At 43.0% G+C, this 15,983-nt stretch overlaps 8 non-coding genes across 8 annotated transcripts; all 8 read right to left on the minus strand.

Annotated features, from left to right (window-relative positions):
• Window positions 1-2,582: 2,582 nt before the first annotated feature.
• Window positions 2,583-2,654, minus strand: trnaq-uug (transfer RNA glutamine (anticodon UUG)). The gene has a single exon. It is a non-coding gene; the product is annotated as a tRNA-Gln (tRNA).
• Window positions 2,655-2,789: 135 nt separating this feature from the next.
• trnaf-gaa (transfer RNA phenylalanine (anticodon GAA)) lies at window positions 2,790-2,862 on the minus strand. The gene has a single exon. It is a non-coding gene; the product is annotated as a tRNA-Phe (tRNA).
• Window positions 2,863-3,138: 276 nt separating this feature from the next.
• trnap-ugg (transfer RNA proline (anticodon UGG)) lies at window positions 3,139-3,210 on the minus strand. The gene has a single exon. It is a non-coding gene; the product is annotated as a tRNA-Pro (tRNA).
• Window positions 3,211-9,690: 6,480 nt separating this feature from the next.
• On the minus strand, window positions 9,691-9,764 carry trnai-aau (transfer RNA isoleucine (anticodon AAU)). The gene has a single exon. It is a non-coding gene; the product is annotated as a tRNA-Ile (tRNA).
• Window positions 9,765-12,404: 2,640 nt separating this feature from the next.
• trnaf-gaa (transfer RNA phenylalanine (anticodon GAA)) lies at window positions 12,405-12,477 on the minus strand. Its single transcript has one exon. It is a non-coding gene; the product is annotated as a tRNA-Phe (tRNA).
• A 106-nt stretch (window positions 12,478-12,583) lies between these two features.
• trnai-aau (transfer RNA isoleucine (anticodon AAU)) lies at window positions 12,584-12,657 on the minus strand. The gene has a single exon. It is a non-coding gene; the product is annotated as a tRNA-Ile (tRNA).
• Window positions 12,658-13,851: 1,194 nt separating this feature from the next.
• Window positions 13,852-13,923, minus strand: trnaq-cug (transfer RNA glutamine (anticodon CUG)). The gene has a single exon. It is a non-coding gene; the product is annotated as a tRNA-Gln (tRNA).
• Window positions 13,924-14,403: 480 nt separating this feature from the next.
• On the minus strand, window positions 14,404-14,477 carry trnai-aau (transfer RNA isoleucine (anticodon AAU)). The gene has a single exon. It is a non-coding gene; the product is annotated as a tRNA-Ile (tRNA).
• Between the last annotated feature and the right edge of the window lie 1,506 nt (window positions 14,478-15,983).

Below are 15,983 nucleotides of genomic sequence, written 5' to 3' on the forward strand. Positions count from 1 at the left end.
ATGCTGGGGTAGAGGGAGATCAGGAGGGAGAGGAATACCGTTTCTCAGTGCTATATTGTGCAAAACACCACACGCCCTGACAATCTTGCACACTTTTGCTGGATGGTATAAAAGTCTGCCACCCGAGGCATCCAGAGCACGCCATCTGCATTTCAGGATGCCGATGGCACGCTCCACAACTGCGCGGGCACGAGAGTGGACCTCGTTATAATGAGTTTCCTCTGCGGGTTTAAAAATGGGGTGAGGAGCCAGCGTCTCAGGGGGTAGCCACTGTCGCCTGCAGGTTATAATTATATTAAAAACAAAATTGTTACAGTTTCTACTTTTTAATATTGTTAAACTCACCAAGAAGCCAGCCATCACGTACTGCGCCTGCATTTAGTCTGTTCCCTACACTGCTATGTGTCAAGATAAAGGAATCATGTGTTGAACCAGGCCAGCGTGCCACAATGTTTGTGAGGGTCATGTTGGAGTCACATATGATTTGCACATTAATAGAATGCACATGCTTTCTATTAACATAAGCAAATTCATTTTCAGATGGTGCCCTTATAGCAACATGAGTGCAGTCAATTGCGCCGATTACATTTGGGAAACCAGACATTGCTGCAAATTGCGTTTTAATTTCGGCCTGTTCTCGCACAGTGTAGGGGAACCTGATGTATCGACTAACCATATTAAGTATACCATTTAAAACGACAGATATTATGGCACTCAGGGACGGCTGTGATATACCAGACCTATAGGGTGAGATGATAGATTCCAATAGAATTATTTCATATACAAAAAGGTCTTAGAGACAAATTTGAGGATTACTTATAGTTTTTTTATATTATTAATTTACCTGTCTGCCAATTCCCGCTGGAAACAGCCGGTTGCCAACAACCCCAGAGTGGTGAGGACTTGTATTTGGACTGGGATGGCATGGTTCCGGCGTGTTGCCCTCTCTAATACTGGACCCAATTCAGCACATAGATCCAAGAGCACAGCTCTAGGGAATCTAAATCGGCTTATTAGCCAGTCATCATCATGGGCCAGGAAATCATCATGGTCCCTGAAAACTCGTTCTCTCCTTATTCTGCCATTAGCGTAATCCTCCAACAGTGCCAGGAGTGCCATCATGAAGCATTACATACCCGGGTCACCGGAGAATTTATATGTTTCTAGCAAATAGACTGATCGTTAACACCTTGACAAAATCACTTAATTAATTTGTGGGCGAAAATTTAAGACGAAAATGTTATAGTGAACACATGCTTCTTGACGGTTTTGTAATGAACACCGTAATAGTTAGGACCGATGATGAGTAGCGATTGTGCTTCATGACTGTATTTGCAGACTTTGACATTTTATGATATAGGCTATGTACATTAAGGAAAATATTTCCTTTTTACACTGTGTTCTGCAGTTCTCTAATAAAAGGGTATTTCATGCTATTCTGTAGGCTATCACATGTATCGCGCCATGTCCTCCTGTGCTCCCGTTGTGGACAATGTGACTGTAAGGCAGCGCTGATTATTATTTTATTTTACTTTTAATACATTTTGAATTACGTTTGGATTTTACTAGATGTATATAGCCTAAAACAATCGGCACAAATAACACTGTTGGATTTAATCTTCATGATAATGTGGATATAACGTATGAAATGGAGTGAAAATTAAATGTCATTCATTCTTATAATCGTTCTTCTCACATTTATTTTCTACAATCTAACTTCAGTTCACGACCTCACCATCGGTGTCGCCAATTCCCTTTGTCTCCAGAATGTGCATACGCACGGCTCAAAGTTTGCTTAAAGGTGCGCACATTCTCCCGTCAAGTTTGTTTTTTATAGATCACAACCTTTGCGTGGGAACTGGCGTACGTACGTTTCCAGCCCCGTTTTGTGCGTACGCACGCTTTATAAATGAGGCCCCAGGGCAGTGGTGCCTCCAGGAAAGGTTTGAAAACCATTGCCCTAAAGAGACCGACTGAGCGTTGACGCAATGCTGCCACACTCCCACGTTAGCTTTTTTTGGGCTCACAGCTGCCAAAAAGTATTTCAGACATGGTCCTGTGCAAATTGGTTGCAAAACAGTGCCATTTTACGCACAGTTCCCTAAAGCAGTGGTTTTCAAACCTGTCCTGGAGGCACCCCTGCCCTTCACATTTTGAATGTTTCCCTCATCTAACACACCTGTTTCAAATCATCAGCTCATTAGTAGAGACCGCATTTGGGTGTGTCTAATAAGGGAGACAATAAAAATGTGCAGGGCAGGGGTGCCTCCAGGACAGGTTTGAGAACCACTGCCCTAAAGAGACAGACTGAGCATCGATGTAATGCGGCCACACTCTCTACGTTAGTTAATTTTTTTGGAATAAAAGGTGGCGAAAAGTATTTCAGACATTGTCCTGCGCAAACTGGTGGCAAAATAGGTCCCACGGAGATTTGAACATAAATCACTTGATTCAGAGTCCAGAGTGCTAACCATTACACCATGGAACCTTAACTGGTGCAGCTGTTGCTCACAGGGCCACAAACACTGGCACCATTGCCAAACTAGTGCTGTTTTATCTTTTCCTGCGGCAAGAAAGCACACAGGCTCCACCGAGATTCGAACTCAGATCGCTGGATTCAAAGCCCAGAGTGCTGACCATTACACCATGGAACCACAACTGCTTGGTTGGAGGCCAACTTGGAAACAGATAGCTCTCTGGCTGTGGGGAAGCAGTTATACAGAGAGGTTGGAACCCAGTGATTTTTGGTCAATGGCCCGCCTCAAAAAAGGGAAAAGTGTGGGAGATGTTGCCAAAACCCGGGATCGAGCCAGGGACCTTTAGATCTTCAGTCTAACACTCTCCCAACTGAACTATTTCGGCTACAACAAACCTCTGCTTAGCAAGCAGGGATTTCAGTGAGATCACCCTACTCTTTGTCGGAGCTGAAGAGCAGAGCAGAGATGAGCCCCCAGACAATAAAAACAGCTGGCCAGTGCGGGGATCGAACCCGCGACCTAGGCATTATTAGCACCACGCACTAATCAGCTGAGCTAACCGGCCTGGCTTAGCCATTAGTGTCTGCCTGATTGAAAAAAACCAGCTATAATGTTTGTGAATGCAATGAGACAATAAAGCTTCATGTTTTAACCTGAACAAGGGCTCGTCCGGGATTTGAACCCGGGACCTCTCGCACCCAAAGCGAGAATCATACCCCTAGACCAACGAGCCTTTTTGCCCAAAGCCAAGAAAAAAGAGCTATTTCAGCAACAACAAAAGAAGGAACATGAACTAACGTGGAAGCAATCAAAGTCCTCGAGACAGTGTGAAAGGCTAACGAATGCAAGTTGGCCTCTTAATTGACCTAAAAATGGGGCTGTATCTAACATGTAGAGGGATGTTAGGGAGGACAGCTGAAATGGTCAGATGTCACTTAGACCAGCGGGTCTCAATTCCAGTCCTCGCGCCCCCTGCTCTTCACATTTTGTAAGTTTCTCGTATAGCTTCAGACATTTGTTCCATTCGAACGTAAGTGACCTGAGAACTGGACATCACATGACATCCCTCCGTGATTCAAGTTCAAAGCGTATGTATACGTTCAATTCATAGTGAGTAATACAGTGGTGTATCGAGGTATACAGAGGTAAATGATGTCACACTTCTCCATGTGTGAAGAAGTTGCGCAGCACAAATCCGTGAACCAATGTTCCAAAGTGAAGTATACTTTGACGGATTTCCCCTGCTCAGGGAGTGGGGAGCAATGAACACTGTGTAGGGACCATGTCAATCACTAGGAGCTCACTTCTAATGAGCTGATTATCCGAATCAGGTGTGCTAACAAAGAGAGACATGCAAAACATGCAGACCTGGGGGGAGCGAGGACTAGAATTGAGAACCGCTTCCTTAGACTTTAAGTCAGTGTGAGCAAAAGAGGTGAGAAGTTGTCTGCATGATCCGAGTGTTCCAAGGTAGCCTACATAATACAAGAATCCATACACATGCATACTGGCGTAACAAGACCGAGGCCAGTGCAAAGGAGCAAGGCCAAAGGAGGGACAGCCTCTTTGCATCAAACCCGTCATTCCCAGCTATGCTCGTCATTCTTGAAAGGCCAGGGGAATTAGCTGAAATGGTAGAGTGCTTGCTTAGCATTCGAGAGGTAGTGGGATCGATGCCCGCATTCTCCGAGTTGGCTCCTGCCCTTTTACTCACACATCCCTAGATCAGTGGTTTTCAATCCTGTCCTGGAGGCATCCCTGCCCTGCACATTTCGCATTTCCCCTCATCTAACACACCTGTTTCAAATCATCAGCTCATTAGTAGAGACTGCAAGACCCGATTTGGGTGTGTCTAATAAGGGAGACATACAAAATGTTCAGGGCAGGGGTGCCTCCAGGAAAGGTTTGAAAACCATTGCCCTAAAGAGACCGACTGAGCGTTGACGCAATGCTGCCACACTCCGACGTTAGCTTTTTTTGGGCTCACAGCTGCCAAAAAGTATTTCAGACATGGTCCTGTGCAAATTGGTTGCAAAACAGTGCCATTTTACGCACAGTTCCCTAAAGCAGTGGTTTTCAAACCTGTCCTGGAGGCACCCCTGCCCTTCACATTTTGAATGTTTCCCTCATCTAACACACCTGTTTCAAATCATCAGCTCATTAGTAGAGACCGCGAGACCTTCTTCTTCTTTTTCTTCTTTTCGTTTTATGGCAGATTGCAACCATGACTATAAAGGTGCATACCGCCACCTACTGTATAGGAGTATGTAACATGAGAAGATATTATCATGACTATATCATCAATCAAAAAAAAAAAAAAAAAAAAAAATACTACCTAAATCCTATTATATATTCCAATATTTTTCAAATATTGTACAACTGCTTTCTGTGCATCCTTTACCCCATCTCCTGTTGTGCCTAACAAACCTTCAATATTCCACTTTCTTCCTACCCGACTTATCTTGAAAGTGAAAGTGAAAGTGAAAGTGAAGTGACATTCAGCCAAGTATGGTGTCCCATACTCAGAATTTGTGCTCTGCATTTAACCCATCCGAAATGCACACACACAGAGCTGTGAACACACACACACACACTGTGAGCACACACCCGGAGCAGTGGGCAGCCATTTATGCTGCGGCGCCCGGGGAGCAGTTGGGGGTTCGATGCCTTGCTCAAGGGCACCTAAGTCGTGGTATTGAAGGTGGAGAGAGAACTGTACATGCACTCCCCCCACCCACAATTCCTGCCGGCCCAGGACTCGAACTCACAACCTTTCGATTGGGAGTCCGACTCTCTAACCATTAGGCCACGACTTCCCTCTTCCCATCTTTTGATTTAGTCTCATCCTCTCATCCCTATATTTCTTACAATGCAATAATACGTGTTCACCATCTTCCTTGGACCTACATTCTATACATTCATCAGATTGGCTTTTACCCATTAAAACCAATGTTTTATTTAATCCTGTGTGATCAAACCTTAGCCTGGTTAAAACACTCTCCTCTCTTCTGTTACTTCTATTCACCCCCTGTGCATTAATAGATTTTTGCAATCTGTAATATTTCCTTCCACTTTTATCCACATCCCACCTGTCCTGCCATTTTTTCATAATTTCTTTTTTGATTATTGCCTTAGCCTCTCCTTTTCCAAGGGGTATATTTATTTTATCATTTGTCCTGGATTATTTTTTTGCGATTTTATCTGCTCCCTCATTCCCTTTTATTCCTATATGAGCAGGTACCCAACATAATCTCACATCTATCTGTAGTCTCTGTAATCTAAATAAACTTTGTTGGATTTCTAGCATTAGATCTTCTCTACTAGATTTCATATTTTAAATACTATATAAAGCTGCTACAGAATCAACACAACACACCACTCTGTCTGGTTTTACTTCCTCAACCCACTGTAGTCCTACAATAATCGCCATCATCTCTGCCGTATACACTGAAGCCTGATCAGGTAATCTTTTTCCAATACTTATGTCCATTGTTGGTATATATATTCCTATTCCTACATTGTCCTTCTCATCCTTAGATCCATCTGTATAAATTTCTATTGACTTGCCAGGTGTCCTTTCTCACTCTCTTCCCATTCATTTTTTAGTTCCAAAATGTTTAAGTCTATCTCAGTTTTGGTAAATAACCATATAGGTATATTACTAATAGGTATAGGTGAATTAAACCATATATTTTTCACTCTATATTCCTCTGATTTTGTCTTTGTTACCCATCCAAAGCCATTACCTTTAAAAGACCTATACTCCCAACATTCTTGAATAACACTTTTTGCATGATTTTCATGTCCACATCCACTTAAGCGACTCCAATATGTAAGCATGAGCTTATCTCTTCTCAGATCTGACGGCACTTCTCCTAACTCAACCTGTATTGCTTTAATTGCTGTTGATCTCATTACACCTGCACATATCCTCAATGCTTTGTTACTAATTCTATCTAGCTTCAGTAAATGTGTTTTAGCTGCTGCTCCATATACATAACATCCATAATCGATTGTTGACCTCATTAAAGCCCTGTAAATATATATTAGTGATTGTTTATTTGCTCCCCAGTCTTTCCCCACTACTGCTCTCATTAAATTGATGACTTTCTTGCATTTTGATTCCACCTTTTCAATGTGTATTTTCCATGTTCCCTTTTGGTCTTACCACATACCAAGATATTTAAAATGATCTACTGTTTCCATATTATGTCCATATAACTGTAGGTTCTGTTTTTCTATCCCTTTCTTCCTTGTAAATATCATATGGCAAGACTTACTTGGAGAAAGCTTAAAGCCCCAGCTATACGACCATTGTTCTACCTTTCCTATGGCTTCCTTGATTTTATTTCTTACCCTTATAGGATCTCATCCTCTTGCCCAGATGGCCCCATCATCTGCATACAAAGCTGATCCAATCCTTCTGTCCAGATTCATAAAAATATCATTGATCATAACATTAAATAAAACTGGACTAATAACACTACCTTGTGGAATTCCATTACCAATTTCAAATTCCTCAGAAATTCCTGATCCCACTCTAACTCTAAATCTTCTTTCTGACAGAAAGTCTAAGACCCAATTATAAAACCTACCTCTAATTCCCATTTGGTTCATTTTAATTAACAGCCCTTCCCTCCACATGGAATCATAAGCTTTTTCAATATCAAAGAACACAATACTCATTATTTCTTTCATTTTAAAAGTTTTTTCTATTTCATTGCTTACTTTCACCACCGCATCCATTGTGGAACGCCCTTTCCTAAATCCACTTTGATATGGTGCGAATAATCCTCTATATTCGAGGGTCCAGTTAAGTCTTCTGACTAGTATCTTCTCCATCCACTTGCAGAGATGTGACGTAAGGGCAATAGGTCTATAATTACCAGCATTATTCGGGTCTTTCCCAGGTTTATTAAATGGCAATATTAATGCTCTTTTCCAGCTTTTTGGTATTTTACCGTCTTCCCATATCTTGTTAAATAACTTTAATATTATCTGCAATACTTTACCAGGTATTTTCTGGAACATGATGTAACTTAGTTGATCTTCTCCTGTAGCAGTATTCTTAATATCATTTAATACTATCACTAGTTCATTCAAGTTTATTTCTGCATCCATAGTACATTCCTCACAATCTTTTTTAATAAACACATCTCTATTTTCTTTAAGAACCTTCTCTTTATGTAATCTATGTATATCATCCAAATGATCCCCACTATGAATACTGGCAAACTTCTTTCCCAATGCATTTGCCTTTTCTTTATCTGTTATTGCCAGTATTCCATCATCCTCTAATACAGGTATTTTAGTATACACTTTTTTCCCACTCATTTTCTTCATCATTGACCACACTTCTCCTATTTTAACTTCCCTCCCTATAGTAGAACAATAGTTCTTCCATGCATTTTGTTTACTATTCTTAATTATTCTTCGTGCCTGAGCCTTTTTCCTCTGATAATCAATTAAGTTATCTTGGTTCAAATTACCTCTTAACATTCTCATTGCCCGATTTCGTTCTTTAATAGCTTTTGTACATGTATCATTCCACCATGGGACCATTTTCCTATTCCCCCCAACTGACTTAAATGGTATGCTTTTTAATGCTGCATTCATTATTAAATGTGTAACCTCAGATGCACATTCCTCAATATCACCCTGCATTGAGACTGTCTCTGCTGAAATACAACATATTTTTTTAAATTTTTCCCAATCAGCTTTTTCAAACTCCCATTTCTTATGATTAGGCCTTTCTTGGAGATCTATTTCAATATTTATAGAGCAAAATATTGGAAAATGGTCACTTCCAATACTTGTACTTTCTATCACCTTCCATTCACAAGAGTGTGACATTTTATTAGAGACCAGAGTGAGATCAATACAAGACAGTGTGTTAGAACGTATATCAATTCTTGTACCATTCCCATTATTTAAACAAACTAATTGCCTAACATTCATCATTTCCTCCACTGCTTCTCCATTATTATCTGTATGCTTACTTCCCCAAAGACTATTATGTGCATTGAAGTCTCCACACCATATTTCTTTCCGGTTCCCTTGTCTACTTATTATTCCCTCTAATGTTTCTAGGTTTAATGATTTACTAGGGTTATATAAGTTTATTACTACTAAGTGTCCATCTGATTTATAAATTTCAGTAATTACACATTCTATTTCTGTTGTAGTTTCTATTCTTCTAAATGGTATCCCATTCCTTACAAATGTTGCACATCCTCCACCCTGATTCCCACCTCTATCAAACCTAACAGACTCATAACCAGGTATAATAAAATCAAGGTGAGGCCTTAGCCAGGTCTCTTGAATGCAAATAGTATCAGGTTTGACTTCAGACTCTACTATAAACTTCTTAAATTCTTGTCCATTTGCAGTCAGTTACACTCACAATACAGTTCGGTTGCAATCTGCCTTCGCTTCGTCCAAAAACTTCCGTCCTCTCCAACCTTCACATTTTGAATGTTTCCCTCATCTAACACACCTGTTTCAAATCATCAGCTCATTAGTAGAGACCGCGAGACCTTATTTGGGTGTGTCTAATAAGGGAGACAATAAAAATGTGCAAGGGCAGGGGTGCCTCCAGGACAGGTTTGAGAACCACTGCCCTAAAGAGACAGACTGAGCATCGATGCAATGCGGCCACACTCTCTACGTTAGTTAATTTTTTTGGACTAAAAGGTGCCGAAAAGTATTTCAGACATTGTCTTGCGCAAACTGGTGGCAAAATAGGTCCCACCGCGATTTGAACTCGGATCACTGGATTCAGAGTCCAGAGTGCTAACCATTACACCATGGAACCTTAACTGGTGCAGCTGTTGCTCACAGGGCCACAAACACTGGCACCATCGCCAAACTAGTGCTGTTTTATCTTTTCCTGTGGCAAGAAAGCACACAGGCTCCACCAAGATTCGAACTCAGATCGCTGGATTCAAAGCCCAGAGTGCTGACCATTACACCATGGAACCGAAACTGATTAGTTTGAGGCCAACTTGGAAACAGATAGCTCTCTGGCTGTGGGGAAGCAGTTCTACAGAGAGGTTGGAACCCAGTGATTTTTGGTCAATGGCCCGCCTCAAAAAAGGGAAAAGTGTGGGAGATGTTGCCGTAACCCGGGATCGAACCTTTCAGTGAGATCACCCTACTCTTTGTCGGAGATGAAGAGCAGAGCAGAGATGAGCCCCCAGACAATAAAAACAGCTGGACAGTACGGGGATCGAACCCGCGACCTTGGCGTTATTAGCACCACGCTCTAACCAGCTGAGCTAACCAGCCTGGCTTAGACATCAGTGTCTGCCTGATTCAAAAAAACCTGCCATAATGTTTGTGAATCCAATGAGACAATAAAGCTTCACGTTTCAACCCGAATCAGGTGTGCTAACAAAGAGAGACATGCAAAACATGCAGACCTGGGGGGAGCGAGGACTACAATTGAGAACCGCTTCCTTAGACTTTAAGTCAGTGTGAGCAAAAGAGGTGAGAAGTTGTCTGCATGACCCGAGTGTTCCAAGGTAGCCTACATAATACAAGAATCCATACACATGCATACTGGCGTAACAAGACCGAGAAGGTCCTTAAACACAAAAGCTTAATCTCTTTGTTAATTCGACAACATAATCTCGGCCAGTGCAAAGGAGCAAGCCCAGAGGAGGGACAGCCTCTTTGCATCAAACCCGTCATTCCCAGCTATGCTCGTCATTCTTGAAAGGCCAGGGGAATTAGCTCAAATGGTAGAGCGCTCGCTTAGCATGAGGAAGGGGTCCAATCTTTGAGCCCCGCACGCAAGCGAAAAAGATGCAGAACACGTGAAAACGCCAAAGGATTTCCCCTGCGGCAATACTCGGGGTATATGTTTCTGCGTTTTGAAGAGTTGTTATTACATGTGAAACAATTCTACCCTCCGCGGCCTGGATTCGAACCCGTGCTCTCTCAGATGAGCCGTGACATCATATGTCCACGACGTGTATTGTTAAGCGTGCAATAAACCGAGACTTTTATTTTGTTATCTATGACATACCATTGATTGCTTTTATACTACATAGATTTGTGTGAGTGTGTGTGTGTATTATTAAAAAAAACTTTTTCATGTTTGTGTTTAAATAGAATTTAATTAAAAACGTTTCTTCAAATATGTTTTGTGTGTGTGGATATGATTTGATTGATATGATTTAGCAGATTTTTTTTATCTGATCAAAAAAATGTTCTATTAAAATGAATACAAACACATACACACAATATAAAAAGAACAATATAAAAGAGTGGGCCCAAGTAATATATACAAAATGTTTTATTAAAATGAACACACACATACATACACACAATATAAAAAGGACAATATGATAAGAGTGGGCCCATATAATATAAACAAAATATATACAGGATAGATATAATGTACTTGTATAAAAAAAAATATGAAAAGAGTGTGCCCATATAATATAAACAATATATATATAAATACAGGAAATATATTATGTACTACTTATATTAAAAAAAATATATGAAAAGAGTGGGCCCATATAATATATACAAAATATACACAGGAAATAAATTATTTACTATGGAGGCGGAGTTTGTCATTTATTTTGCCTGCCGCTGTTCTGCCAACCAATCATCTAAAGTTTTTCCATTAGAGGAGCGTGAGCAAAATGTGGCATTCCCATATCGGCTATGACCAAACTCTTTAGTTTTGGGCTGCCCACATTCGCTGCACTTGTTAAAAGTTACCCCTCGCACATACTTCCTCTCATGGACTCCGCTTTCCGTCTCCAGGGCCCGCCGGAGCCTGTTCCTCTAGGTGTAACGGGACACAGAAGCAGCAGGCGCTGGAGAGGTAGCGGGATCGATGCCCACATTATCCAAGTTGGCTCCTGCCCTTTTACACACACATCCCTAGATCAGTGGTTTTCAATCCTGTCCTGGAGGCTTCCCTGCCCTGCACATTTCGCATTTCCCCTCATCTAACACACCTGTTTCAAATCATCAGCTCATTAGTAGAGACTGCAAGACCTGATTTGGGTGTGTCTAATAAGGGAGACATACAAAATGTTCAGGGCAGGGGTGCCTCCAGGTAAGGTTTGAAAACCATTGCCCTAAAGAGACCGACTGAGCGTTGACGCAACGCTGCCACACTCCCACGTTAGCTTTTTTTGGGCTCACAGCTGCCAAAAAGTATTTCAGACATGGTCCTGTGCAAATTGGTTGCAATACAGTGCCATTTTACGCACAGTTCCCTAAAGCAGTGGTTTTCAAACCTGTCCTGGAGGCACCCCTGCCCTTCACATTTTGAATGTTTCCCTCATCTAACACACCTGTTTCAAATCATCAGCTCATTAGTAGAGACCGCGAGACCTTATTTGGGTGTGTCTAATAAGGGAGACAATAAAAATGTGCAGGGCAGGGGTGCCTCCAGGACAGGTTTGAGAACCACTGCCCTAAAGAGACAGAGTGAGCATTGATGCAATGCGGCCACACTCTCTACGTTAGTTAATTTTTTTGGACTAAAAGGTGCCGAAAAGTATTTCAGACATTGTCCTGCGCAAACTGGTGGCAAAATAGGTCCCACCGAGATTTGAACTCGGATCACTGGATTCAGAGTGCTAACCATTACACCATGGAACCTTAACTGGTGTAGCTGTTGCTCACAGGGCCACAAACACTGGCACCATAGCCAAACTAGTGCTGTTTTATCTTTTCCAGCGGCAAGAAAGCACACAGGCTCCACCGAGATTTGAACTCAGATCGCTGGATTCAAAGCCCAGAGTGCCATTACACCATGGAACCGAAACTGCTTGGTTGGAGGCCAACTTGGAAACAGATAGCTCTCTGGCTGTGGGGAAGCAGTTATACAGAGAGGTTGGAACCCAGTGATTTTTGGTCAATGGCCCGCCTCAAAAAAGGGAAAAGTGTGGGAGATGTTGCCGTAACCCGGGATCGAACCAGGGACCTTTAGATCTTCAGTCTAACGCTCTCCCAACTGAGCTATTTCGGCAACAACAAACCTTTGCTTAGCAAGCAGGCATTTCAGTGAGATCACCCTACTCTTTGTCGGAGATGAAGAGCAGAGCAGAGATGAGCCCCCAGACAATAAAAACAGCTGGCCAGTACGGGGATCGAACCTGCGTCCTTGGCGTTATTAGCACAACGCTCTAACCAGCTGAGCTAACCGGCCTGGCTTAGACATCAGTGTCTGCCTGATTGAAAAAAACCTGCCATAATGTTTGTGAATCCAATGAGACAATAAAGCTTCACGTTTCAACCCGAATCAGGTGTGCTAACAAAGAGAGACATGCAAAACATGCAGACCTGGGGGGAGCGAGGACTACAATTGAGAACCGCTTCCTTAGACTTTAAGTCAGTGTGAGCAAAAGAGGTGAGAAGTTGTCTGCATGACCCGAGTGTTCCAAGGTAGCCTACATAATACAAGAATCCATACACATGCATACTGGCGTAACAAGACCGAGAAGGTCCTTAAACACAAAAGCTTAATCTCTTTGTTAATTCGACAACATAATCTTGGCCAGTGCAAAGGAGCAAGCCCAGAGGAGGGACAGCCTCTTTGCATCAAACCCGTCATTCCCAGCTATGCTCGTCGTTCTTGAAAGGCCAGGGGAATTAGCTCAAATGGTAGAGCGCTTGCTTAGCATGCGAGAGGTAGCGGGATCGATTCCCGCGTTCTCCAAGTTGGCTCCTGCCCTTTTACTCACACATCCCTAGATCAGTGGTTTTCAATCCTGTCCTGGAGGCATCCCTGCACTGCACATTTCGCATTTCCCCTCCTCTAACACACCTGTTTCAAATCATCAGCTCATTAGTAGAGACTGCAAGACCTGATTTGGGTGTGTCTAATAAGGGAGACATACAAAATGTTCAGGGCAGGGGTGCCTCCAGGTAAGGTTTGAAAACCATTGCCCTAAAGAGACCGACTGAGCGTTGACGCAATGCTGCCACACTCCCACGTTAGCTTTTTTTGGGCTCACAGCTGACAAAAAGTATTTCAGACATGGTCCTGTGCAAATTGGTTGCAAAACAGTGCCATTTTACGCACAGTTCCCTAAAGCAGTGGTTTTCAATCCTGTCCTGGAGGCACCCCTGCCCTTCACATTTTGAATGTTTCCCTCATCTAACACACCTGTTTCAAATCATCAGCTCATTAGTAGAGACCGCGAGACCTTATTTGGGTGTGTCTAATAAGGGAGACAATAAAAATGTGCAGGGCAGGGGTGCCTCCAGGACAGGTTTGAGAACCACTGCCCTAAAGAAACAGACTGAGCATCGATGCAATGCGGCCACACTCTCTACGTTAGTTATTTTTTTTGGACTAAAAGGTGCCGAAAAGTATTTCAGACATTGTCCTGCGCAAACTAGGTCCCACCGAGATTTGAACTCAGATCACTGGATTCAGAGTCCAGAGTGCTAACCATTACACCATGGAACCTTAACTGGAGCAGCTGTTGCTCACAGGGCCACAAACACTGGCACCATCGCCAAACCAGTGCTGTTTTATCATTTCCTGAGGCAAGAAAGCACACAGGCTCCACCGAGATTCGAACTCAGATCACTGGATTCAAAGCCCAGATTGCTGACAATTACACCATGGAACCGAAACTGCTTGGTTGGAGGCCAACTTGGAAACAGATAGCTCTCTGGCTGTGGGGAAGCTGTTATACAGAGAGGTTGGAACCCAGTGATTTTTGGTCAATGGCCTGCCTCAAAAAAGGGAAAAGAGTGGGAGATGTTGCTGAAACCCGGGAGCTAACCAGGGACCTTTAGATCTTCAGTCTAACGCTCTCCCAACTAAGCTATTTCGGCTACAACAAACCTCTGCTTAGCAAGCAGGCATTTCAGTGAGATCACCCTACTCTTTGTCAGAGCTGAAGAGCAGAGCAGAGATGAGCCCCCAGACAATAAAAACAGCTGGCCAGTACGGGGATCGAACCCGCGACCTTGGCGTTATTAGCACCACGCTCTAACCAGCTGAGCTAACCGGCCTGGCTTAGACATCAGTGTCTGCCTGATTGAAAAAAACCTGCCATAATGTTTGTGAATCCAATGAGACAATAAAGCTTCACGTTTCAACCCGAATCAGGTGTGCTAACAAAGAGAGACATGCAAAACATGCAGACCTGGGGGGAGCGAGGACTACAATTGAGAACCGCTTCCTTAGACTTTAAGTCAGTGTGAGCAAAAGAGTTGAGAAGTTGTCTGCATGATCCGAGTGTTCCAAGGTAGCCTACATAATACAAGAATCCATACACATGCATACTGGCGTAAAAAGACCGAGAAGGTCCTTAAACACAAAAGCTTAATCTCTTTGTTAATTCGACAACATAATCTCGGCCAGTGCAAAGGAGCAAGCCCAGAGGAGGGACAGCCTCTTTGCATCAAACCCATCATTCCCAGCTATGCTCGTCATTCTTGAAAGGCCAGGGGAATTAGCTCAAATGGTAGAGCGTTTGCTTAGCATGCGAGAGGTAGCGGGATCGATGCCCGCATTCTCCAAGTTGGCTTCTGCCCTTTTACTCACACATCCCTAGATCAGTGGTTTTCAATCCTGTCCTGGAGGCATCCCTGCCCTGCACATTTCGCATTTCCCCTCATCTTACACACCTGTTTCAAATCATCAGCTCATTAGTAGAGACTGCAAGACCTGATTCGGGTGTGTCTAATAAGGGAGACATACAAAATGTTCAGGGCAGGGGTGCCTCCAGGAAAGGTTTGAAAACCATTGCCCTAAAGAGACCGACTGAGCGTTGACGCAATGCTGCCACACTCCCACGTTAGCTTTTTTTGGGCTCACAGCTGACAAAAAGTATTTCAGACATGGTCCTGTGCAAATTGGTTGCAAAACAGTGCCATTTTACGCACAGTTCCCTAAAGCAGTGGTTTTCAATCCTGTCCTGGAGGCACCCCTGCCCTTCACATTTTGAATGTTTCCCTCATCTAACACACCTGTTTCAAATCATCAGCTCATTAGTAGAGACCGCGAGACCTTATTTGGGTGTGTCTAATAAGGGAGACAATAAAAATGTGCAGGGCAGGGGTGCCTCCAGGACAGGTTTGAGAACCACTGCCCTAAAGAGACAGACTGAGCATCGCTGCAATGCGGCCACACTCTCTACGTTAGTTAATTTTTTTGGACTAAAATGTGCCGAAAAGTATTTCAGACATTGTCTTGCGCAAACTGGTGGCAAAATAGGTCCCACTGCAATTTGAACTCGGATCACTGGATTCAGAGTGCTAACCATTACACCATGGAACCTTAACTGGTGCAGCTGTTGCTCACAGGGCCACAAACACTGGCACCATCGCCAAACTAGTGCTGTTTTATCTTTTCCTGCGGCAAGAAAGCACACAGGCTCCACCAAGATTCGAACTCAGATCGCTGGATTCAAAGCCCAGAGTGCTGACCATTACACCATGGAACCTAAACTGCTTGGTTGGAGGCCAACTTGGAAACAGATAGCTCTCTGGCTGTGGGGAAGCAGTTATACAGAG

This window comes from Carassius carassius, chromosome 8 (genome assembly GCF_963082965.1).
Source record: "Carassius carassius chromosome 8, fCarCar2.1, whole genome shotgun sequence".
NCBI lineage: Eukaryota > Metazoa > Chordata > Actinopteri > Cypriniformes > Cyprinidae > Carassius > Carassius carassius.